This window comes from Astyanax mexicanus, chromosome 6 (genome assembly GCF_023375975.1).
Source record: "Astyanax mexicanus isolate ESR-SI-001 chromosome 6, AstMex3_surface, whole genome shotgun sequence".
NCBI classification, from domain to species: Eukaryota; Metazoa; Chordata; class Actinopteri; order Characiformes; family Acestrorhamphidae; genus Astyanax; species Astyanax mexicanus.
In genome coordinates this window covers 57,952,645-57,980,000 of record NC_064413.1, presented here as the reverse complement: position 1 = coordinate 57,980,000, position 27,356 = coordinate 57,952,645, and the positions used below count along the sequence as shown (strand labels likewise).

Sequence of the window (27,356 nt, the reverse complement as noted above, 5' to 3'; positions counted from 1 at the left end):
CTAGGTGGTTGCTTAGGTGTTGCTATGATATCCATAGTTGTTGCTATGGTGTTGCTAAGCAGTTGCTTGGTGGTTGCTAAGGTGTTGCTAGGTGGTCAAAGTCAAAGTCAAAGTGGTTTTTATTGTCATTTCAGCTATATACAGAGTACACAGTGAAACGAAACAACGTTCCTCCAGGGACCATGGTGCACATAAACACAGTGCAGACAGAACAAAAAGTGCAACAGTACAAAACAAGTGCAGACAGACAATACAACACAATACAGACAAAGAATAATACATAACAAGACAGTGTGCAAATTATGCAGTGTGCAAAAAAGACCAGTGAGGTGGTAATTACTCTATTACACAGTGTGCAATAGAGTCCAGTGAGGTAGTAGGGTTTTTAGTGCTTTCCATTTTCTGGGGTAAGTGGGGTAAGAGTGTGTGTGCATGTACAGAAAACCATCAGTTCAGTCTCTGCAGTTGAGGAGTCTGATGGCTTGGGGGTAGAAGCTGTTGCAGAATCTGGTCGTGCTGGACCGGATGCTGCGGTACCTTCTTCCCGAAGGCAGGAGGGAGAACAGTTCGTGTGAGGGATGGGTGGGGTCATTCACAATGCTGGTTGCTTTGCGGATGCTGCGGGTGGTGTAAATGTCCGTGATGGAGGGGAGAGAGACGCCGATGATCCTCTCAGCTGTCCTCACAATACGCTGGAGGGTCTTGCGGTCAGAGACGGTGCAGGTCCCAAACCAGGCAGTGATGCAGCTGCTCAGGATGCTCTCAATGGTCCCTCTATAGAAGAGTGTGAGGATGGGTGGAGGGAGACGGGCCTTTCTCAGCTTCCGGAGGAAGTAGAGACGCTGCTGGGCTTTCTTGGCTGTAGAGCTGGTGTTCAGGGTCCAGGTGAGGTTATCTGCTAAGTGGACACCAAGGAACTTGGTGCTCTTAACAATCTCCACAGAGGACCCGTCGATGTTGAGTGGAGAGTGGGTGTGTTGTGCTCTCCTGAAGTCAACAACCATTTCCTTTGTCTTGTCCACATTCAGGTGAAGGTTGTTGACTGTACACCAGTCTGTCAGCCGCTGCACCTCCTCTCTGTATGCTGACTCGTCGCCTTTGGTGATGAGACCCAGCACGGTTGTATCATCACGGTTGTATCATGGTTGCTAAGGCGTTGCTATGGTATCCATGGTGGTTGCAATGGTGTTGCTAAGCAGTTGCTAAATGGTTGCTAAGGCGTTGCTATGGTGTCTATGATGGTTGCTAAGGTGTTGCTAGGTGTTTGCTAAGATGTTGCTATGATGTCTGTGGTGGTTGTTATGATGTTGCTTAACAGTTGCGAGGTGGTTGCTAAGCTCTTAGTAGGTGAGCTAGAGAACTAGATTCAATACCCGCTGTGGAAACAACACAGAAACAGGGGGTTATTTATACAAAGACAGGCAGGTGTGGGCAATCAGAAACTCGGGGAGCAGGAAGTCCGGGAAGTCCGGTGAGAGTGCATGCACCAGTAAGAAACAGCATCCAGCCTCTTACAGTTATATTTCCACCAAAAATACACAACATGCATCCAGATTATTAAAAGGACTTACGCTTAAAATTTTACATGTTAACACCTTTTAACAACATTTTTAAAGTATTTAAGCATTTGTTTTCTTTATAGACGAAGAGTTTCACCCCCCTCTCTCCAGCAGTGCTCCCCAAGAGGAACAGAGGAAAGCTAAATACTATAATAAATAAAAACTTATTAAAAGAAATATAAAATAAATAAATATATATATTATTAACCCATCTGTAGTGTTGTACATTTATATACTGGTGGGTCTGTAGTAAAACCTTTGTTGTTGTGTAGATATTGTTTATTTATAGATGTTTATATTTGTAGACTGCTGACCTCTGTAAACTGTAGGTTTTTGGTCCTGTAAATATTTAGTCATGTAGATCTGTACTGTAGTTTTATAAAACAGTAGATTAATGGCCTTAGAATTGCCCTTTAGATCTGTAGCCTTGTAGTCCTGGAGATCTGTAGCCTTGTAGTCCTGGAGATCTGGAGCCTTGTAGTCCTGGAGATCTGGAGCCTTGTAGTCCTGGAGATCTGGAGCCTTGTAGGCCTTTATCAGAGTGTTAATAAACCGCCTTAAAGTCTTGTAGATCTGTAATAAATTAGATCTTTAGACCTCTGGCACTGTAACACTTTCAACATGATACTCATACAGACTGACATGACTTTTTATGGCTTTGTATATCTGTTATCTTGTAGATCTGAAGCATTGCTTGATATGAATCATGACTCACACAAAAGATCATCTCTCAGAAGATCTATGTTCAAGAATTGTTGACTTACATGAAGCTGGAAAGGATTACAAAAGTATCTCTAAAAGTCTTGATGTTCATGTGTCCACGGTAAGACAGACGCTCTACAAATGGAGAAAGTTCAGCACTGTTGCTGCTACTCTCTCTAGGTGTGGTAAAGTCCTGTAAAGGGGACTGCAAGAGCACATGCAGAATGATCAATGAGGTGAGGAAGAATCCTAGAGTGTCAGCTGAAGAATGAATACAGAAATCTTTGGAACATGCTGACATTTTTGTTGATGAATTGTTGACGACCAATTTATGCAGAAATCCAAGTATAATCCCACATACTTTTTCTTGCAACTGTAGACCTTTACATTGTTAGCTTTAGCTAATAGAGGAGTAGCACTTTAGCATTGTAGGTCTTGCAGACCTTTATCTGCATAATCCAGTAAACCTTTGATCTTATAGATTTATATTCTAGTAGATCTTTAATCTGGCAGGTCTGTAGATCTGTTGGCCTTTTATCACAATTACTGAATTAAATTAATACTGATGACCTTGTGAAAATAGATTAAAGATTCTTTTTATAAACAAACGTCTTTAAGCAAAGTGCCAATAACAGCCAATCAATTTAAATAATATATAAATATATTATATACTTTATACTAATATATAAATTAATATAAAACAATGAACAGTGTGTGTTTGTGTGTGTTTGTATCCAGGTCTGAGAAATCAGAGAGAGGAAGTTCTTGGGTTTTTCTGAAAGAATAAAAGTGAGAGATTTGCACGCGATTAGCAGAAAAGAGGTGGAGCTTAGTCTCAAAATAAAGCAATAATTCTGGTAAATTTAGAAATCAGCACTGTGGGTTACGATCAGCTCCCACAGCAGGAATAGAGAGAGAGAGAGAGAGAGAGAGAGAGAAAGAGATTACTCAGCGTTAGAATCAACTTCTTTATATTCACTTAGTTCAAAGACCTGATTCTCAGAGGATCTCCCACATCACAGGACTTTAGCTCTGTAGACCTGTGGGCTTTAAACACCAGTAGCCTTTTAGGCTTGTAGTCCAGTAGCCTTTTAGACTCGTAGTCCAGTAGCCTTTTAGACTTGTAGTCCAGTAGCCTTTTAGACTCGTAGTCCAGTAGCCTTTTAGACTTGTAGTCCAGTAGCCTTTTAGACTTGTAGTCCAGTAGCCTTGTAGGCTTGTAAACCTCTGGTTTTGTATACTTTTAGCCCTGTAGACCAGGTTAGATACTGACACTAACCTGCATACCACAGCAACCCACACAGATACCACAGCAACACATGTAGTTATAGTTGTGAGGTCTGGATACACTAATTCTATCTAATCACTTGCAAATAGCTCTAATTTAATGTGACTACAGTGTAAAGCGTAACGCAGGGCGACGCGTCAGGATCGTTTCACAGACAGTAACCCGCTGTGGTTTTGGACGTTTTGGTGAGAAGTTTCGGTGGAGGTTTTTGGCCTTTGCTGACTAATTCCTCTAACTTCCTCTTCTTCAGCCGTACTTCCTCTTTACACACAGGCCGAGCGTTTCTGCTGGAGCTCATACTCTGAACTCTGAGTGATTTACTGGAAAAACCTTTCAATAAAAAACTGCTGAAACAGAACCCATAACAAACCAAAACCAACGGCCAGTAACCTCCTCACCTCCTCACCTCCCACAGCTTCACCTCCTCACCTCCCTCACCTCCTCACCTCCCACAGCTTCACCTCCTCACCTCCTCACCTCCCACAGCTTCACCTCCTCACCTCCTCACCTCCCATGACCTCCTCACCTCCCACAGCTTCACCTCCTCACCTCCCTCACCTCCTCACCTCCCACAGCTTCACCTCCTCACCTCCTCACCTCCCACAGCTTCACCTCCTCACCTCCCTCACCTCCCACAGCTTCACCTCCTCACCTCCCACAGCTTCACCTCCTCACCTCCCTCACCTCCTCACCTCCCACAGCTTCACCTCCTCACCTCCTCACCTCCCACAGCTTCACCTCCTCACCTCCCATGACCTCCTCACCTCCCACAGCTTCACCTCCTCACCTCCCTCACCTCCTCACCTCCCACAGCTTCACCTCCTCACCTCCCTCTCCTCCTCACCTCCCACAGCTTCACCTCCTCACCTCCCTCACCTCCTCACCTCCCACAGCTTCACCTCCTCACCTCCTCACCTCCCACAGCTTCACCTCCTCACCTCCCACAGCTTCACCTCCTCACCTCCCACAGCTTCACCTCCTCACCTCCCTCTCCTCCTCACCTCCCACAGCTTCACCTCCTCACCTCCCACAGCTTCACCTCCTCACTTCCTCACCTCCCACAGCTTCACCTCCTCACCTCCCACAGCTTCACCTCCTCACCTCCCTCTCCTCCTCACCTCCCACAGCTTCACCTCCTCACCTCCCACAGCTTCACCTCCTCACCTCCCACAGCTTCACCTCCTCACCTCCTCACCTCCCACAGCTTCACCTCCTCACCTCCCACAGCTTCACCTCCTCACCTCCCTCTCCTCCTCACCTCCCACAGCTTCACCTCCTCACCTCCCTCACCTCCTCACCTCCCACAGCTTCACCTCCTCACCTCCTTACCTCCCACAGCTTCACCTCCCACAGCTTCACCTCCTCACTTTCCACAGCTTCACCTCCTCACCTCCCACAGCTTCACCTCCTCACCTCCCACAGCTTCACCTCCTCACTTTCTCACCTCCCTCACCTTCTCACCTCCCACAGCTTCACCTCCTCACCTCCCTCACCTCCTCACCTCCTCACCTCCCACAGCTTCACCTCCTCACCTCCCATGACCTCCTCACCTCCCACAGCTTCACCTCCTCACCTCCCTCACCTCCTCACCTCCCACAGCTTCACCTCCTCACCTCCCTCTCCTCCTCACCTCCCACAGCTTCACCTCCTCACCTCCCTCACCTCCTCACCTCCCACAGCTTCACCTCCTCACCTCCTCACCTCCCACAGCTTCACCTCCTCACCTCCCACAGCTTCACCTCCTCACCTCCCACAGCTTCACCTCCTCACCTCCCTCTCCTCCTCACCTCCCACAGCTTCACCTCCTCACCTCCCACAGCTTCACCTCCTCACTTCCTCACCTCCCACAGCTTCACCTCCTCACCTCCCACAGCTTCACCTCCTCACCTCCCTCTCCTCCTCACCTCCCACAGCTTCACCTCCTCACCTCCCACAGCTTCACCTCCTCACCTCCCACAGCTTCACCTCCTCACCTCCCTCTCCTCCTCACCTCCCACAGCTTCACCTCCTCACCTCCCTCTCCTCCTCACCTCCCACAGCTTCACCTCCTCACCTCCCTCACCTCCTCACCTCCCACAGCTTCACCTCCTCACCTCCTTACCTCCCACAGCTTCACCTCCCACAGCTTCACCTCCTCACTTTCCACAGCTTCACCTCCTCACCTCCCACAGCTTCACCTCCTCACCTCCCACAGCTTCACCTCCTCACTTTCTCACCTCCCTCACCTTCTCACCTCCCACAGCTTCACCTCCTCACCTCCCTCACCTCCTCACCTCCCACAGCTTCACCTCCTCACCTCCCACAACTCTGCTCATCTACAGGGGAGGAGGGTGGAGGCAGGAACAGATAATCCAGCTCTGGTATTACTGTCATCAAAAACACACTCAGATATACTGACATCATCAAATAAAAATTGTATTGTTCTGTGATGGGCTGTGTTGTACTATATTTTGTTGTGTTGTATGGTATTGTGTTGTATTGTGTTGTGCTGTGCTGCATTGTGCTGTGTCGTTTCTACTGTGCTGTGCTGTATTGTACTTTGCTGTTCTGTACTGTGTTGTGTTGTGATGGGCTGTGTTGTATTGTGCTGTATTTTGTTGTATTGTGCTCTTTTGTGCTGTGTTTTATTGTATTGTATTGTGTTGTGTTGGGTTGTATTGTATTAAGCTGTATTGTATTGTGCTGTGCTGTATTGTTACATTACATTACATTACATTACATTACATTACATTTGGCAGACGCTTTTGTCCAAAGCGACTTACAATAGTCAAGTACAATGTAAAATAAGTTTAAAGGTAAAACATCTTTGGATAGGGATAAAAGGAGGACAAAGGGGAATAATATGATAGAGGAGTGAAGGAGGGGAAGAAGGAAATGAGGTTAGAAGTAGTTAGTGTGTTAGAGGTGTTAGGAGAGTAAGTGCTCTTTGAAGAGCTCTGTCTTCAGGAGTTTATTAAAGATAGCGAGAGATTCTCCTGATCTGGTAGTGGAAGGTAGTTAGTTAGAGGTGTTAGGAGAGTAAGAGCTCTTTGAAGAGCTCTGTCTTCAGGAGTTTATTAAAGATAGCGAGAGATTCTCCTGATCTGGTAGTAGAAGGTAGTTTGTTCCACCATTGGGGAACTCTGTATGAGAACAGTCTGGATTGCTTTGTGTGAGTGTTTGTTTGGTAAAGCGAGGCGACGTTCATTGGAGGAGCGCAGCGGCCGGGAGGTAGCGTAAGCCTTCAGGAGTGAGTGCAGGTAGGAAGGAGCCTGTTCTGTATCACCTTGTAGGCGATTGTAAGAGCTTTGAATTTGATGCGAGCATCAACTGGTAGCCAGTGGAGCTCAATGAGCAGCGGGGTGACATGTGCCCGTTTTGGCTGGTTGAAGATCAGACGTGCTGCTGCGTTCTGGATCATCTGGAGTGGTTTTACTACACAGGCCGGGAGGCCAGTTAGCAGGGCATTGCAGTAGTCGAGGAGTGAGATGACGACCGCTTGCACCAGGAGTTGGGTGGCCTGTTGCGTCAAGAACGGTCTAATTTTCCTGATGTTATAGAGCGCAAAGCGGCAGGACCGAGCAACTGAGGCCACATGGTGCGTGAAGGAGAGTTGGTCATCAACCATGACACCCAGGTTCCTAGCAACCTTTGTCGGTGAGAGAGAGAGAGAGTCGATACTTATAGAGAAGTTGTGTTGAAAAGATGGTTTTGCTGGTATAACCAGAAGTTCAGTCTTTGAGAGATTTAATTGAAGGTGATGCTCCCTCATCCATGAGGATATGTCAGAGAGACACTGCGATATCCGTGCAGAGATTGAGTGATCTTCAGGTGAGAACGACAGGTATAGCTGGGTGTCATCAGCAAAGCAATGGTAGGAAAATCCGTGTGAGCGGACAACCTGACCAAGAGAGGCAGTGTATATGGAGAAGAGAAGGGGTCCCAGTACCGAACCTTGGGGAACCCCAGTGGATAAGGAGCGGGCTGAGGACAGCTGTCCTTGCCACGACACCTTGAACGAGCGCCCAGTGAGGTCTGATCTAAACCATGACAGCACATTGTCTGCGATCCCCATGTTTGAGAGTATAGTTAGGAGGAAGTCGTGGTTGACTGTGTCGAAGGCGGCCGAGAGGTCCAGCAGAATGAGCACTGAGGACTGACCTGCAGCTCTGGCAGTTTTCAACGCTTCAGTCACAGACAACAGAGCCGTCTCGGTAGAATGTCCTTTCTTGAACCCAGATTGGTTCTGGTCCAGAAGGTCATTCTGGGAGAGGAAGCCAGAGACCTGATTTAAAACTGCTCTTTCTAGTGTTTTAGAGAGAAAGGGTAGCAGTGAGACCGGTCTGAGACCCTGCCTGGGCGGGGTTGAGAGTGTTGTGTTGTTTTGTGTTGTGTTGTGTTGTATTGTGTTGTATTGTATTGTATTGTGCTGTGCTGTGCTGTGCTGTGCTTTGCTGTGCTGTGCTGTATTGTATTTTACTGTGCTGTTTGTGTTTACTGACTAAGCTGATGTCGTTGTTGTTGTGTTTGGGTAAGTAAGTGATGGTTCAGCATTTCCGGCGTCAAAAACAGCACACTCATTCTCACACCACCACAACACACCATGACCCAACACAACCCGACACAACCCACCCCAACACAACCCACCCCAGGCCTTCACTCGCCAGGCCTTTCACACCTCCTCCTCCTGCTGCTGCTGCTTCTATCTGATGATTTTATATTTAGCACAAATAGACAGATGATCAGCCACCATCTCCTCACTGCTCTGCTGCTGAATCATCACCATAACAAAATATCACATCTTCTAACTGTGCTAATGTATCTACCATTACCCAGAGAGCCCGAAGACCCGGCCCGAGATCTGCTGATGTACGTCAGCATCGCCTGAGACCTGACTTTTATCATCAGTATTGGGGCAAATCGGGCTGATTTCCATATTATACTCAGTAACCAGGGATCTTAATATAATTTGAGTGTTTAAGGTTCACAGTATGATATTCAGTCCAGAAATCACCCCAGTTATGTTTAATATCTGGGTAAGAACTCTCTGTTTTGTTTATTCTAACAGTTTTTTATTTCTCTTTAATGTTTTTCATATTGTATCAATATTTCCTGATGTAGGAGCCAATAGAAACGCTCCATCTGTCCAGCTGAGCTGGTTTACACCCTCTTTTCTTGTATTAGCTGCTCTCTAATCTCTTATTTTCTGCAGGTGAGATGCTGCTCTTCAGCAGACTCCTCCCCTCCATACTAACGCTTAACTCCACCACCCATTTACAGCATGTCCTCAGGTGAGGCTCCTGATCTACAGGTGATTCAGTCCCGTCAACAGGTGGAGTCTTACCTGCACTGATGTTACCGGACCTGCACAGTTCACTACTGAGGTGAACATCCAGGTACCAGGTGAAAGTTCTCTGGATGGTCACTGCTGGAGGGGGGGGGGGGGTTGTAATGCTGGTCAGATCAGGGGCAGAAACAGTTTTAATGCTTTTCCAGGTTCTACTGATATTATTCTGCTGCAGGAACAACATTTACCCACAGATGTTGCTGCAGCTGGGCCTGTAGATCCTGTAGCTCTACACTAATAGGTTGAAGCTGAAGCTGCAGAGTCCCAGCTGCTCCATAAATACTGGATTAGTGATAAATTCACAGAATTGCAGCATCACACACTACACACACACACACACACACTATACACACACCCACACACAGCTGCAGAGATCACTGAACTGTACTTTTTAAAGAAATGATAAGAATGATGATAATGGAAAATTTGCATATTGCACCCTGATACACAATTCATTACATAAACAAAACCAGTCGAGTATTTTTACTTTATAACTCATTTCTCCAGCCGTTATTCATAATTTAATCAGCTGATCTGATCATATATTTCACTCTGTATTTATATAATAATCACAGACTCTTCTTCTTCTTATTATTATTATTATTTAGGTGTTTATTCTCAGTATAGTTTACAGTCATTATAGGTAATTATATACTCCAGTGTTGGGAGGTGTTTGTACAGCAGGTTGGGGGTTATGGGTAATTATATGCTCCAGTGTTGGAGGTGTCTGGACGGCAGGTTGGGGGGTTATGGGTAATTATATGCTCCAGTGTTGGAGGTGTTTGGACGGCAGGTTGGGGGGTTATGGGTAATTATATGCTCCAGTGTTGGAGGTGTTTGGACGGCAGGTTGGGGGTTTATGGGTAATTATATGCTCCAGTGTTGGAGGTGTTTGGACGGCAGGTTGGGGGGTTATGGGTAATTATATACTCCAGTGTTTGAGGTGTTTGGACGGCAGGTTGGGGGTTATGGGTAATTATATGCTCCAGTGTTGGAGGTGTTTGGACGGCAGGTTGGGGGGTTATGGGTAATTATATACTCCAGTGTTGGAGGTGTTTGGACGGCAGGTTGGGGGGTTATGGGTAATTATATACTCCAGTGTTGGAGGTGTTTGGACGGCAGGTTGGGGGGTTATGGGTAATTACATGCTCCAGTGTTGGAGGTGTTTGGACGGCAGGTTGGGGGGTTATGGGTAATTATATGCTCCAGTGTTGGAGGTGTTTGGACGGCAGGTTGGGAGTTATGGGTAATTATATGCTCCAGTGTTGGAGGTGTTTGGACAGCAGGTTGGGGGGTTATGGGTAATTATATGGTCCAGTGTTGGAGGTGTTTGGACGGCAGGTTGGGGGTTTATGGGTAATTATATGCTCCAGTGTTGGAGGTGTTTGGATGGCAGATTGGGGGGTTTATGGGTAATTATATGCTCCAGTGTTGGAGGTGTTTGGATGGCAGGTTGGGGGTTATGGGTAATTATATGCTCCAGTGTTGGAGGTGTTTGGACGGCAGGTTGGGGGTTTATGGGTAATTATATGCTCCAGTGTTGGAGGTGTTTGGACCGCAGGTTGGGGGGTTATGGGTAATTATATGCTCCAGTGTTGGAGGTGTTTGGACGGTAGGTTGGGGGTTATGGGTAATTATATGCTCCAGTGTTGGAGGTGTTTGGACGGCAGGTTGGGGGTTTCTGGGTAATTATATGCTCCAGTGTTGGAGGTGTTTGGACGGCAGGTTGGGGGGTTATGGGTAATTATATACTCCAGTGTTGGAGGTGTTTGGATGGCAGGTTGGGGGGTTATGGGTAATTATATACTCCAGTGTTGGAGGTGTTTGGACGGCAGGTTGGGGGGTTATGGGTAATTATATACTCCAGTGTTGGAGGTGTTTGGACGGCAGGTTGGGGGGTTATGGGTAATTATATGGTCCAGTGTTGGAGGTGTTTGGACGGCAGGTTGGGGGTTATGGGTAATTATATGCTCCAGTGTTGGAGGTGTTTGGACGGCAGGTTGGGGGTTATGGGTAATTATATGCTCCAGTGTTGGAGGTGTTTGGACGGCAGGTTGGGGGGTTATGGGTAATTATATGCTCCAGTGTTGGAGGTGTTTGGACGGCAGGTTGGGGGGTTATGGGTAATTATATACTCCAGTGTTGGAGGTGTTTGGACGGCAGGTTGGGGGGTTATGGGTAATTATATGCTCCAGTGTTGGAGGTGTTTGGACGGCAGGTTGGGGGGTTATGGGTAATTATATGCTCCAGTGTTGGAGGTGTTTGGACAGCAGGTTGGGGTGTTATGGGTAATTATATGGTCCAGTGTTGGAGGTGTTTGGACGGCAGGTTGGGGGGTTATGGGTAATTATATACTCCAGTGTTGGAGGTGTTTGGACGGCAGGTTGGGGGTTATGGGTAATTATATGCTCCAGTGTTGGAGGTGTTTGGACGGCAGGTTGGGGGGTTATGGGTAATTATATGCTCCAGTGTTGGAGGTGTTTGGACGGCAGGTTGGGGGGTTATGGGTAATTATATGCTCCAGTGTTGGAGGTGTTTGGACGGCAGGTTGGGGGGTTATGGGTAATTATATGCTCCAGTGTTGGAGGTGTTTGGACGGCAGGTTGGGGGGTTATGGGTAATTATATACTCCAGTGATGGAGGTGTTTGGACGGCAGGTTGGGGGGTTACAGGACAGTGCCTACAGTACGATCCCTCACAAGACACTGCCCACAGGACACTGCCCACGGGACACTGCCCACAGGGACACAGCCACGGGACCTTGCCACAGGACCCTGCCACTGGACACTGCCTGTAGAACACTACCCACAGGACCCTACCACAAGACACTGCCTACAGAACGGTCCCTCACAAGACACTGCACCACAGGACACTGCCACAGGACCCTGCCCACAGGACACTACTACAGGCTGGATATTTCAGGTTGGTGGACTATTCTCTGTACAGTAGTGACTCCAGCAGCACTTTGTGTCTGAGTGTGTTAGAGCACGTTAATGTGTGTATAGTGTGTGTGTGTATAGTGTGTGTGTATAGTGTGTGTGTGCGTGTGTGTGTGTGTATAGTGTGTGTGTGCGTGTGTGTGTGTGTATAGTGTGTGTGTGTGTATAGTGTGTGTGTGTGTGTATAGTGTGTGTGTGCGTGTATAGTGTGTATAGTGTGTGTATAGTGTGTGTGTGTGTATAGTGTGTGTGTGTGTGTATAGTGTGTGTGTGTGTGTGTGTGTGTATAGTGTGTGTGTGCGTGTGTGTGTGTGTATGTTTAAACTATACCGTTACTTTATAGGTCAGAGCAGTAAAACCACACACACACGCTGTCTCTGATCTCTGTGTGTTTCTGTTCCGGTCCGGTTCTCAGAAAGCTGTGAGTGAGTGTGTGTGTGTGTGTGTGTGTGCGTGTGTGTGTGTGTGTGAGTGTGTGTGTGTGTGTTTAGTTCTGTGGTTTATATTCGGACAGAAATAAGGCCGCTGACTCAGCGCTCATTAGCATATGGGGAAGTAGCGCTGTGTGCTGATCTTTATATAATTATTTATATTATTATTATTATTATTAATATTTCTGCAGAATCTGCAGATCATTATTAGTATCCAGATCTGTATTAGAATCTTTATTACAGATCTATAACTGATCAATTACCAGCATTAATTATCATTAATCATTAATCACTGCTGCAGCTCCAGTGCAGTGTATTATAGTTCAGTGTGTTTCCAGTACAGTGACTCATTGTGTTTAGTTCAGGATTTTTTAGTACTTGTTTTTAGTGCATTTCTACAACATTTTCTCTTAACTTATTCATTTATTTACATTTTCCTGCACGCGGGTTTTTACTACTTTTTAAACTAAAATATTAAAAAAACATACATTTAAATTCCACCTTTATAAAACTGAGCTAAATCTATAATATACAGTTCTGGAAAAATATATAAATAAGAGGAAGATGGATGATCACAAGCCATCAAACCAAACTGAACTGCTTGAATTTTTGCACCAGGAGTAAAGCAGCATAAAGTTATCCAAAAGCAGTGTGTAAGACTGGTGGAGGAGAAGAACATGATGCCAAGATGCTTGAAAAAAATATTGATTTCTGAACTCTTAAAACTTTATGAATATGAACTTGTTTTCTTTATACTTTATTTAAATGGTGAAACACTGATTGTGACTCTCAGTGTAGTCGAGCGTTAAACAGAAGAAAGGACTGATGAAGTTAAATTTAAATATATTGTAGCGTCCGGATGGACGTGGTGGTGAAAGAATGGACTGGTTGTGCTGTAATCGAGTCCTTCAGTCATTGTGATGTTCACACTACACGACTGATCAGCGACACAGGCTCCCAAATTACACGATTTCTCACTTTGGGAAATCTCCAGCTCACCACACAGCTCTCCAGAAACACGTTTATCAGGAGAAAACACACCAGAACTAAACACACCAGAACTAAACACACCAGAACTAAACACACCAGAACTAAACACACCAGAACTAGTGATGCCAAACCAGAGAATCTCTATAGAGGAGAATACGCACTTAAAGTGAGTCCAACATGAACAAGTTCATATGAAGCAAATGAGCAAAATATATATAAATATCTGATCAGTTTTATACAGAAATATGTCCTTATGTCCTCAACACAGAACTATTTCTAATGTCTCAGTACTGCAGAGCCTTTACCTCTACCTGTATCTCCAGGATCACCAAACAACCAATCAGCTCACAGTAGCAGTAATGCTAGAGCTTTACAGTGTAAAAACCTTTCTGTTTTCTGTTGATAAACTGAAATATACGGAAATGCTTTCTTTCCATTTTTTTTTAGTAAAATACATTATTCTACTTTCTAAAATTAAAGAAATATTCAGAACAAATAGTTTTAGCTTTCACCCCTTTTCATAGAGGATTCACTCATGAGTTTAACAGTGATATATTTACTGATATAACAGGGGGAATGGTATGTAGCCGCTGCTCATGACTCCTAGTTAAACATGTTGAATATTTGCCGGGCGTCTGCGACTGGTCGTGATTAGTCAGCGACGGCTCGGTGAGCATCTTTCAGTAGATCACACTACGCGACTGAGCGTGAGCACCGAGTGATCCCCGATTTCCACCCGTCTACCCCTAAGAGGCAACTGAACCTGATACACCACCTCCCCCAGTTTTACAGAACTTCACAAGATCCCACCTACAGTTCAGGCCACAAGTTCGCCTTCTCTTCTCACCTTCTCTTTTTCAGTGTGTTTTTTTTATTTTCATGATTATTTACATTGTAGATTCTCACTGAAGCATCAAAACTATGAATGAACACATGTGGAGTTTTATGTACTTAATAAAAATTGAGCTGAACCTCCACAGTCACCGGACCTGAACCCAATCCAGATGGTTTGGGGTGAGCTGGAGCACAGAGTGAAGAAGACAAAGGAGCAACAAGTGCTAATAAACACCTCTGGGAACTCCTTCCTTCCTTCAAGACTGCTGGAAAACTTTTCATTTCAGGTGGCCACCTCTTAAATAAGCTCAGTGAGAGAATGATGAGTGTGTAAAGCAGTAATCAGAGCAAAGGGAGGCTTTTATTTTGAAGAAACTAGAATATAAAACATGTTTTTTCAGTTATTTCACTTTTTTTGTTAAGTACATAAAACTCCACATGTGTTCATTCATAGTTTTGATGCTTCAGTGAGAATCTACAATGTAAATAATCATGAAAATAAAGAAAACGCATTGAAAAAGAGAAGGTGTGTCCAAACTTTTGGTCTGTACTGTAATGACAGTTCATGCTTACAGCATCATCACTTCCTGCTCTTTGGGCTGAACTCCTACAGCAGGTCCCCGACCCTAAACTCCTTCCTTTAGCTCTGAGCTCACGGTTTCTTTCTGTTCTACACCTGCTTTCTGTTTCTGGTCGTGAGTAAAAACTATGACCCAACTTCTTGTGGTTCTGGAGGAACTGCTGGCTGGTCTCAGGGTTCCTGAAAGCGATTTCTGCTGGTGTTTTAGGGTGTTTTCACACCTGACCACACCTGAACCCTGGTCCGAACCGAGGTTCATGTGTTACTACATTGTATATATTTGTTCCACTTATTTTTGTGTTCACACTGCAGTTTAGAGAGCGCACCAAATACCTCTGTGTGATACTCCTACATCCTTTAATCATCACTTACGTATCGATGCGTTTTCCTTAACCTGACGCTGATTGGTTTTAGAAGGACATGCGTCTGATGTTGGCGTGTTGATGATAATTCAGCGGGTGGTTCATTCGGCAAGAAGCCTTTCCAGGATCAGGATAAAATGAATGAACAGATTCATTTCGTCTCCATAGTAGAGCTGCTGCTATTGTGGTTTTATATACCATCAGCAGCAGCAGCAGCTTCAGGTACAGTACTCTAGATTAGTTTAGATTCACCAATCGAACGAGCTCGTCCTGAAGCAGCTGAACCACGCCTCATTTTTCCTGCTTTTCCGGTTATTTTGAGAGGGTACTGACTGCAGCCTGCAGGAAGGCGGAGTTAGACGTCCAGTGCATCCAGCTCCACCCACTTTGTTAGCGTCATGCCGTCCAGCCCGGCCCACTTTGTCAGCATCATGCCTTAGCTCCGCCTCTGAACGGAAGTAAACAATGTAAAGGGCAGGTAGTGGACTTTAAATATAATGTGCCGCGTCGTCCAGCTTAAATACTGTTTATAAACTACAAGCTTGCGAGACTGACGAGGCGTGCCGTGGACAAAGTGGGCGGGACTGGACGCGCTGGACGTCTAACTCCGCCTTCCTGCAGGCTGCAGTCAGGAGTAGTTGGTTATTTTTCTTCTTCTGCTGCCGTTGTTGAGGAACGCTGCTCAGCTTCCTGTAATTGGTCCGAAAGTTGGAACCATCCAGAAAAGCGCTTTCACACTTCAGAAGAGCCGGACCGAGACCACCTCTCTTGGTCAGACCAAAACCTGGTCCTTTGTTCCGGACCGTGGTTTGCGGCCCCTTTCACACCTGCTACTTTGGTTCAGACCCAGAGACTGTAATAAAAGATGGACGCTGTGTCGCCGTTTCCATTCATTCAATGAAAATGAATCTAAAATCTTCCTCCATGTTGGCGATCCTGATACCCGAGTCTGTAGAGCGCAGTAGAGACCAGAGGAGGGAGAAAGGCTGTGGAGAGCAGCCCACTCATTTAAATAACCCCGCCCCTGAGGGCTGCCTCGAGGTTACAGGCTGCAGAGCGGAGCTGGCGGTCTGTTATTGGTCCCGCCCATAACCAGCCCTTTTACAATAACCACACCTTTTTAAATAGAGCTGAATAACGTTTTAAAAAACGAATTCTGTGGGCAAATAAAAATCTAACAATATAATCAGAGGTTACACTAGCTGCTGCATTTAAATAATGGAGGAAGAATTACAGTATATTAGAATAAAAACGTGATTGAAAGTTGTTCTGTTTTGCCTGTTTTGAAACCTATGGTAATGGGTGGAGTTACACAGCTTTCTGCAGCCGAACAGCAGGGGGCGCCCAACCTGTGGTGGCTTCACTTTAGAGAAACGATGCTCTGTCCAGCTATACACAGTCTATGTTCGAACCAAACGAAGCAGGTGTGAAAGTCTGTAGAACTTTAGGACCTTTTTAAAAGTGTCCATAGTAACTGGATAATAATGGTTCCCTTTATCTGAACGGGGGAACCGGATCATTATATCTACTGCAGCTCTTTCCATTAGAACCTGTACTGCTCCTGTAAAACTCCTGAACTGCCCAAAGAGACAATCTGCTGGACCTGGTCTCAGCTTCAGCATGAGGAGTTCCAGCTCTGATCCTCACTTTTAAACAGATCAACAATAAAACATGCAGTGCTACCAAATATAATATACCAATTACAGTAATAAATGTATAATAAAGAGTTAGATCTATATAATAGAGTAATAATGAGATATTCTGGATATTATAGGTAAGTAAGTGTTGAGTGGTTATGGATGTGGTGTTGAGTTGATAAACTGTTAAAGTCTACAGTCTGAAATGTTTTTAAGGTCTATATTTCAGGACATTAGTTGAGAACATTCTCAGAGCTTTTTTATAGAGGTTATAGTTCAGAGTGTGAGAAAACGAGAAGCTGCCATCACCACGCCTTCACCCTCACCCAGATACCCAACCACACTACAGCGCCCTCTACAGCGCCAACCACCACCCCCCAGCGCCAAACACCACCCAGCGCCAACCACAGCCCACATCCTATATATAGAGACGTTGGTAAGTGTTGATGAGCAGTTGGTAAAGAAGGTTGATATGTATTCAGCTCTGTAAAAAAATAAGATTTCACTTAAAAATGATGAGTTTCTTTGATTTTACCAAATTAAAAACCTCTGGAATATAATCAAGAGGAAGATGGATGATCACAAACCATCAAACCACCAAACTGAACTGCTTGATTTTTTACACCAGGAGTAAAGCAGCATAAAGTTATCCAAAAGCAGTGTGTAAGACTGGTGGAGGAGGAGAACATGATGCCAAGATGCATGAAAAAAAAACTGTGATTAAAAACCAGGATTATTCCACCAAATATTGATTATTTCTGAACTCTTAAAACTTTATGAATATGAACTTGTTTTCTTTGCATTATTTGAGGTCTGAAAGCTCTGCATCTTTTTTGTTATTTCAGACATTTCTCATTTTCTGTAAATAAATGCTCTAAATGAGAATATTTTTATTTGGAATTTGGGAGAAATGTTGTCTGTAGTTTATAGAATAAAACAACAATGTTCATTTTACTCAAACATAAACCTATAAATAGTAAAATCAGAGAAACTGATTTAGAAACTGAAGTTCAATTCAATTCAATTCAATTTTATTTATATAGCGCTTTTTACAACAAAGGTTGTCACAAAGCCGCTTTACAGGAAAAAACAGGTCCACGCCTCTTATGAGCAGCACCACAGAGATGCTGATTTTATGGTGACACAGTGGCAAGAAAAAACTCCCTTAAGAGGAAGAAACCTTGGAAGGAACCAAGACTCAGTCCGAGGAACCCATCCTACTCGGGTCGACCCGCTCAGTACAAACAAACAACAAACAACAAACAAATAACAGAACAAAACAGTACAGAGAATTAATGTGAACTATGGCTAATATAACAGGTACTAATTTATGAATATAAGAATGTGATGGGCACAAACTATAGAGCTATGGCTAATACAGAAACAGATACTGAGTGTGTTAATGGTAATCAGTGCAGGGCTGCAGAGCCGGAGAACAACACAGCGGGCAGTGGAGAGCCAGGCTGGGAACATCAGGAACAGCATCTCCATACATGTAAAAGAGATAGATAGAGAAAACAGGAAGGAAAGGAAGAGAAAAAAAAGCAGAAGTTAGAATGGTTGTGTAATAATTCTGAGTAGAAGGACAGGGCTGATTCCTGAAAGCTGGAACCACAGACGGACAGATCCAGGAAGACCGGCCGGCCAGGCGTCTCAGCACATGTGAGAAAGACAGAGAGAGAGAACAGAGAGGGGAGGGAAGAAAAAGGGGTTAGAATGGTTTTATAAAACTCTGCTGGAGTGGGATGGGCACTGGCTGAAAAGAATAGGGATGAAAGAATAGGTGTAATGTGATGGAACTTTCTAGCTCTGGTAAGCACTCTTGCGGCTGCATTCTGAACTAGCTGGAGTTTATGGAGTAATTTATGTGGACTTCCAGCCAACAGCGCGTTGCAGTAGTCCAGCCTCGAGGTTATGAATGCATGTACCAGCTTCTCAGCATCTTCCAGAGAGAGTATACTGCAGATTTTAGCTATATTTCTTAAGTGGAAGAATGCAGTTTTGACTTTGCTACATATGTGAGCATCAAACGAAAGAATTGGGTCAAAGATGACCCCAAGGTTTCTTACAGTTTTACCAGGTATAATTAAGTGACCGTCTATGTCTACAGTATTAACATTTATGTTTTTATCAATATTAGGACCTAATAGAAGGACCTCAGAAGTGCGCTCTTTTTCTATTTTATTTTTGCAGAGCTGTATATATTTTATTACAGGAAGGTTTATATATGTGGGACGCTTCTATGAGGACACAATCGTGCACTAGAGGGCGCTCTCTGGTAAAGTATTGTAGTCTAGAAGACCTGAGAGTCACCAGTTCCACCCCTTTATTCTAAACATACTGCAGTATAATGGTCCAATAATAATAATAATAATAATAATAATAATACATTAATAAACCTCTGATTTATTATTTCATTATTAATCCTAATGCAGAAACATGTGATTTATTTGGTTTAGTTTATCTTGTGGAGACTCACAGTGATATTTCAGGGCTTATGAAATTAATGTGAAATATGAAATTTATTGTGGTTATAAGGGTAAAAAACTGAATCAATAGAATTATATTAGTTCCTCTTTTTACAAACATTGAACTCATTCTTACTCTGATATCTTTTTATTTTTCTGAAAGGTTTGTTTGAAATTGATAAACGCTGCCCTCTTCAGGCTGACTCCAGCATTACAGCAGAAATTCAGTGTATGGAAAATCTTCTGATTGGAACAGACCTGTGTAAAATATTAACTCAGAAATGCATTTTAAATATTTAGATTAAAAGAAAGTTAAATTCTCTTTGTCTTCTATCCTAAAAATATACGACAACTTACACTACACTGTTCCTCACAATAATATTGAAATATTCCAACTTTAAAAAAATGAATCATGATTTTAAATAATTTGTGACCAACGGCACTAATATAATTTAATTTGAACAATCTAATGCTGATTTTTCTTAAAAAGAACTCAAACACTGAAATACATCCAGTAATATGTTTATAAATATTTGTAGTTTGAGAAGTGAAAGTAAAGCTGTTGATGACAGTAGGAGAGAATCCTGATTTCAGTATTTAATAAAAGAGCTCGAGCCCCAAAAACATCCCAAAAACTAAACATGATTATAATGAAGATTCATTCTTATTATGAAGTTAATAAAGGTGAGGCTATACAGAATAACCAGCCTCTTTTTTTACACCAACCATACAGAAAACTGTACCAAAACTGCAACAAAACTGTATCGAAAACGTACCGAACTGTGTTGTTTAAACATGATGATTGACAATCATGTGTGGTTTTACAGCTTCCTTTAGACTGGATTGTTTCAGATATGCGCTCAGACGGACTGTTACGGGGGGGTTTGAGGTAAATTTGGTTACTCGCGATGCCTAATCTAAAATAATCCAGATCTGTTAATTGAAGGTCAGGTTAAGGAGCAGTGTCGCTAATTCAAAGATTCAAGATTCAAAGAGTTTATTGTCATATGTACAGTACAGAAATGGGTTTCAGTGTACAATGAAATTCTTTCTTTGCTCTTCGCCAAGAATGCCAAATAGAAGATAGAAAAAGTGCAAAAAAATACAATAAGGTTATAAATATTAAACTAATTGTCAAAGACATAAAAAAATAAAAGTTACTTAAGCAAAGAAATGTATAAAAAAGTGCAAGTGCGAAATAATGCAGTTATGGACATTAACTATATATATTAAAAAAAGATTAACAGTAAAGTGACGGCTGCAATGTAAACATGTTGAAGTAAAGTGCAGGGTTATTCCTGAGTTGTGTTCAAGAGTCTGATCGCAGGGTCATTCCTTAGGTGTGTTCAAGAGTCTGATGGCCGTGGGGAAGAAACTGTTCTTTAACCTGGTGGTCTTGCATTTTACACTTCTGTACCTCCGGCCTGAGGGCAGAAGTGTGAACAGTCCATGCTGGGGATGGGTGGAGTCTTTGAGGATGGATGCAGCTCTCCTGTGGACTCTGTGGTGGTAGATGCTCTGCAGGGAGGGCAGTGGAGTCCTGATGATCTTCTCGGCAGTCTTCACCACTCTCTGCAGACGTTTGCTCTCTGCCACAGTCGTGCTGCCGTACCACACGGTGATGCAGCTGGTCAGGAGGCTCTCGATCACACAGCTGTAGAAGTTGTTGAGGATCTTGGGAGACATCCCAAACTTCCTCAGTCTCCTCAGAAAGTACAGCCGCTGTTGAGCCTTTTTGACCAGCTGCGTTGTGTTTATTGTCCATGTGAGGTCCTGACTGATGTGGACGCCCAGGTATTTGAAGCTGCTCACTCCCTCCACTTCAAGTTCCCGGATGAACAGTGGCTGATGAGGTCTCCTCCCCTTTCTCATGTCCACTATCAGCTCCTTTGTCTTGACCGTGTTGAGAGCGAGATTGTTGTCTTCGCACCATAACACCAGCCTGGTCACCTCACTCCTGTAGGCCGCTTCATCTCCGCCAGTGATGCGTCCTATCTCCACGGTATCATCAGCGAACTTCAGGATGATATTGTCCTTGTGTGAGGCGACACAGTTGTGGGTAAACATGCTAACTAATGCTAACTCACGCTGAGCACATGACTCTTATTCTGCGTGATTCTCTGGGATTTGTTTCTCTCTGATCTTCTCTAACTGAGTATAAAACCCGTTAAATATTCTGACACGTCGTTTCATCATCCGGTCTGAGCGGATCCTGGACCGGACCGGGATCTGGACCGCAGACCGCAGGGTTTGGGTGATGGAGGAAGATGAAAGCAGGACTTTGAGAGCTCAGCTCTGTGGAAGTGGACTGTTTCTGATTCTCTGTGGTGTTTCTGTGCTGCTGCTGATCATCTGAGATCTTCAGCTTCTCTCTGGAACACATGGGGGTGGTAGTCTCTGAGATGTTGCAGATGTTTCTCGGTCAGAAATACACTGGAATCTGTTGAGATCTAGCAGAAATCACTCAAACACTTCCGGCAATTTTTAATTACAGGCGATAGATCAGAATGAGCTCCGGTTTGAAGAGTTTAATGCAACTATTGTCGCAGGCAACATGTGCCAACACCCCGGTTACTGAGTATAATATAAGAATCAGCCTGAGCTGCTGCTTCCAACACCCCGGTTACTGAGTATAATGTGGGAATTGGTCTGAGCTGCTGAGTATAAAAGTATAAACCACGTTCTGCTCTCTTCTGCATGGCTGTTGCAGAGTCTCAGGCCAGTTCTTCATGCTATCTGGTCCAGAATGTCGTCTTGTCTGTCATTCCTGATTCAGGCTGTAATAATCAGAATATAGCTTTTATCTAATAAAGAGAAATATAAATATTGAATGTGTATGTAGACCTAGGATTGCATGGTGTTTCTGCAGGTAGTACATGTCTCACGCAGTTTCAGGGGCCTGAGATTGTAGTTTTTATCCTGATTTACACCTCCTGAAGATCCCTGTGGTGGTGAACTGGCTGTATACAGTGCTCTGTTCAGGGGGTATCATTGTCTTCTGCCCAATGATTCCAGGTGGGCTCCAGACCCACTGTATCCAGTGCATCCACCATGAGCAGGAAGAAGGTGAAGATGATAGATGGATAGATGTAGACGTAGTTCGCTCACGGGTTGTTGATCTGAAAAGTCTGTGGGAAGAAGCTTCTCCTCATCCTCTCTGTGTGAAAGCCCGATTTTAAAGCTCTTCTAAAACAACTCTGCTAGCACTACCGTTACTGTTCTGGTTTGAGAATCTGATTTTGAACCGGTGACAATAGTAGGTTCCGCAACCAGGAACATTTTTTGCAATGGGAACCAAACCATGTCCACCACCGCTGTTCAGCGCCCTCTGTTGGTGACGTATGATGTGACGTTTTAATGTTTCAACTAAAACTGGTGGAAATGAACTTGTTTAGGTGGAAAAGCGCTCTGAAAAAAATTCTCAGAATCTCTAGTTTCAGATATGCTTTAACCGCGAATAACAGGGAGGATCAACCACAACCCAACAGCACGACCCAGTAACTCCAGAGAACTTTCACTTTAATGGTGGGGGAATCTGTATTGATATGAACCAGCTGATGTGTGTGTGTGTTTTCTGTTTGGAGGAAGAACTGAAAGACGACAGATTGAGGGATCACTGGGCCATCTGAACACACACACATTCTCTTTCACACACACACACACACACACACACACACACAAACACACACACACACACACAAACACACTCACACACACTGCATGTGTATATTCAGTCATGCTCTCCTTCTCTCTCCTCTGTCTGTCCATGACCCACTTACGTGTGTGAGAGTGTGTGAGAGTGTGTGTGAGAGTGTGCGAGAGTGTGTGTGTGTGTGTATAAAGGGTTAAGTTTGAGCAGTAGGGAGCAGAGTCCTCACAAGTGGAGCAGGAGAGAGATATTTATATTCTTTCTCTCCCTCTCTCTCTCCGTCTCTCTCTCTCGCTCTCTCTCTCTCTCTCTCTCTCCTTTTCTCTCTCTCTCTGTCTCTCTCTCCTTTTCTCTCTCTATCTCTCTCTCCTTTTCTCTCTCTCTCTCTCTCTCTCATTACAGTAGTTTGTGAGAGTAATAGTATAACAGTATTAATATTATTATAATAAGATGTATTAATATTAATGGTACAGTGTATTCAGAGTGTAGTAAAGTGTGTGTGTGAGGCAGCGCTGTGCTGAGTGTGTGTGTGTGTGTGTGAGTGTGAGTGTGAGTGTGAGTGTGTGTGTGTGTGAGTGGAGGGGGGTTGCGGTGTGGTGGATGTTCAGTAGTGCCATGGCGGGTGGAGGGGTAGGTGGTGTATGGGAGGATGGATGGAGGATGGAGGGATGATGGAGTACTGATGGAACTGATGGTGGATTTATGAAGAAAAGTGCAGAATCTCTGTTTTACTTCTTTTCCTGATTTTTCTGATTTTCCTGATTTCCCCGGACTCCAGAGGGACGAGGGACACAGAGAGACACAGAGCGAGAGAGAGAGAGAGAGAGAGAGAGAGAAATAGAGAGGGGGGTGGACAGAGGACAGTAGTGGAGGAGTGCGTCTCTCCGCTGATACTCCGGTGAGTATTTAACGCTCTATAGTGAGTTTGGGTGAATATGAGGGGATTCGCGGGATCAGTGGGAATTTGGGAATATGGGAATGTTTGTGTTGTGAGAACTGCAGAGAAGTTACTGAAGATTCTGGGAATCTGGGAACTATAGAGAATCTATAGATAATTCTGAGAAAATGAGGAATGTGGAAAATGTTGGAAATTTGAGGACTGTTGAAATTAAGAAAGTGGGGACTGTTGGGATTGTTTGGAATTTGAGGACTGTTGGGCTTGATGGGAATTTAAGGACTATTGGGATTGTTGGGAATTTGTGGACTGATGGGGTTTATTGGAATTTGAGGACTATTTGGATTGTTGGGAATTTGAGGACAGTTAGGATTGCTGGGAATTTGAGGACTGTTGGGAATTTGAGGACTATTGGGATTGTTGGGAATCTGAGGACTGTTGGGCTTGTTGGAAATTTGAGGACTGTTGGGATTGTTGGGAATTTGAGAACTGTTAGGATTGCTGGGAATTTGTGGACTGTTGGGAATTTGAGAACTGTTAGGATCGCTGGAAATTTTAGGACTGTTGGGATTGTTGGGAATATGAGAACTGTTGGGATTGTTGGGAATTTGAGGACTGTTGGGATTGTTGGGAATTTGAGGACTGTTGGGATTGTTGGGAACTTGAGGACTGTTGGGATTGTTGGGAATTTGAGGACTGTTGGGATTGTTGGAAATTTGAGGACTGTTAGGATTGCTGGGAATTTGAGGACTTGGGATTGTTGGGAATTTGAGGACTGTTGGGATTGTTGGAAATTTGAGGACTGTTGGGCTTGTTTGAAATTTGAGGACTGTTGGGATTGTTGGAAATTTGAGGACTGTTAGGATTGCTGGGAATTTTAGGACTGTTTGGATTGTTGGAAATTTTAGGACTGTTGGGAATTTAAGGAGTATTTGTATTGTTGGGAATTTGTGGACTGTTGCGATTGTTGGGAATTTGAGGACTCTTGGGATTGTTGGGAATTTAAGGACTGTTGGGAATTTAAGGACTATTTGGATTGTTGGGAATTTGTGGAGTGTTGGGATTGCTGGGAATTTTAGGACTGTTGGGATTGTTGGGAATTTGAGGACTGTTAGGATGGCTGGGAATTTGAGGACTGTTGGGAATTTAAGGACTATTTGGATTGTTGGGAATTTGTGGACTGTTGGGCTTGTTGGGGATTTGAGGACTGTTGGGATTGTTGGGGATTTAAGGATTGTTGGGGGTTTGGGGACTGAGGATTGTTGGGGATTTGGGGACTGAGGATTGTTGGGGGTTTGGGGACTGAGGATTGTTGGGGATTTGGGGACTGAGGATTGTTGGGGATTTGGAGACTGAGGATTGTTGGAGATTTGGAGACTGAGGATTGTTGGAGATTTGGGGACTGTGGATTGTTGGGGATTTGGGGACTGAGGATTGTTGGGGATTTGGGGACTGAGGATTGTTGGGTATTTGGGAACTGAGGAATGTTGGGGATTTGGGGACTGAGGACTGTTGTGGATTTGGGGACTGAGGACTGTTGTGCATTTGGGGACTGATGATTGTTGGGGATTTGGGGACTGAGGATTGTTGGGGATTTGGGAACTGTGGATTGTTGGGGATTTGGGGACTGTGGATTGTTGGGGATTTGGGGACTGAGGATTGTAGGGGATTTGGGGACTGAGGACTGTTGGGGATTGTTGTGGATTTTGGGACTGAGGATTGTTGGGGATTTGGGAACTGTGGATTGTTGGGGATTTGGGGACTGTGGATTGTTGGGGATTTGGGGACTGAGGATTGTTGGGGGTTTGGGGACTGAGGATTGTTGGGGATTTGGGGACTGAGGATTGTTGGGGATTTGGGAACTGAGGAATGTTGGGGATTTGGGGACTGAGGATTGTTGGGGGTTTGGGGACTGTGGATTGTTGGGGATTTGGGAACTGTGGATTGTTGGGGATTTTGAGGACTGAGGATTTTTGGGGATTTGGGAACTGTGGATTGTTGGGGATTTGGGGACTGAGGATTGTTGGGGATTTAAGGATTGAGGCTTTTTGGGGACAGTTGGGATTGTTGGAAATTTGAGGACTGTTGGAATTGTTGGGAATTTGAGAACTGGTGGGATTGTTAGGAATGTGAGGACTGTGGAGAATGTGGAAATTTTAGGGAACATTAAGACTGAAGATTTTTTAGAATATGAGGATTTTTGGGAATGTAAGGACTGGAATATGTTGAACTGGTATGGTTTAGGGTGATGGATCCGGACTGCGAGCCGGAGTTCGGTTGTGTAATTCCATAGTGAGTCTGGGAGAAGAGTTTTCTCTGCAGCTTATTAACCATATTAAACTCCAGCTCTGCCCATATAAACTCTGCGTTTGGGCTTCATTAAAATACCCGTGTGATTTGGCTGGAGATCAGCTCCGCTCGGATTAGTTAAACCTGGGAATCCCGTCGGAGCTAAAGCGGATTAATCCGTTATTACTGCATAAAGTCTTTATCTAATACAGTCTGTAATCTTCTTTAATGAGCCTGATCTGCTGAGATCTGCTGTATTTAAATTATAATATTTTATAATCAGAACACTGTTCAGATGTTTCCTCTAATCTATAAAAACTTTATATTAATCTTTCTAAGACGTAACTGTTTGATTAGTTTAGAATTTTAATTTTTAACAATTACTGAGAAATTACTGTGATAAATGAAACTATTGTCATTTCGAAAGCAATTACATCATTGATAAAAAATAATATAGTAGCATTTTAATGCAATTACACAATTTAGAAGACATTTATCATTTGGATATTGAAATGAAATATTTATAGTTTAAATTATTTTTAATAAACAATGAAATCCATAGACATGTGAAAAATCAGAAAGCCTGGATTAAATTCCTGGATTAATAGAGTAAACTACCCCAAACTGACCTCAGGGAGCCAAAGGCATTTAACACTGTATCAAAAACAGGATCTTTGATTATTTTGGGTGTATAAAAATCAAAATAAAAAAGTCAGTAATATTTAAAAAATGTTCTTTACAAAACAGATAAAAATTTGTAGACTTTTTGTAGCAACAGAAAGTTTGAAAACTTTTTATGCAAAATAAAACTTTAACATTATTCTTGAAATATTTAAAAACATTTGGGAGTGTGGTCTGCAGACGGGCTGTGGGGATGTTGGATGTGGTCTGTAGATGGTGGGTGTGGTCTGTAGTCTCGGCGGGTGTGGTCTGCAGACTATGTGGGTTTGGTCTGTAGATGGTGGGTGTGGTCTATATGCGGTGGGTGTGGTCTGTAGAGGGTGGGTATGTCCTGTAGACGTTGGGTGTGGTTTGTAGATGGTGGGTGTGTTCTGTAAACTTGGTGGGTGTGGTCTGTAGAGTCGGTGGGTGTGGTCTGTAGACGGTGGGTATGGCCTGTAGACATTGGGTGTGGTTTGTAGATGGTGGGTGTGGTCTTTTGACTCGGTGGGTGTGGTCTGTATATTGTGGGTGTGGTCTATATGCAGTGGGTGTGGTCTGTAGACTCAGTGATGGACTGTATTTAAATGTTGTGCTGAATTCTGCTTCTATTATTTAGAGTCGCGTCTGAAGCCGTGCAGAACTAATTGGACCCTCGTCTTCCCTTTAAGCTGTCTGTGCGTGTGTGAGTGTGTGTGTGTGAGTGTGTGTGTGTGAGTGTGTGTGTGTGAGTGTGTGTGTGAGAGA

At 44.0% G+C, this 27,356-nt stretch overlaps 1 protein-coding gene across 3 annotated transcripts in view; it reads left to right on the top strand.

The window, feature by feature from the left end:
• Nucleotides 1-23,386: 23,386 nt before the first annotated feature.
• Nucleotides 23,387-27,356, top strand: part of LOC103045221 (SH3 and multiple ankyrin repeat domains protein 1) — an 84,102-nt gene continuing 80,132 nt past the window's right edge. For all 3 annotated transcript variants that reach the window (XM_049480362.1, XM_049480361.1, XM_049480363.1), the window contains exon 1: nt 23,387-23,663. The gene's annotated coding sequence lies outside the window, so the exon portion shown is untranslated. The remainder of the gene's footprint in view (nt 23,664-27,356) is intronic.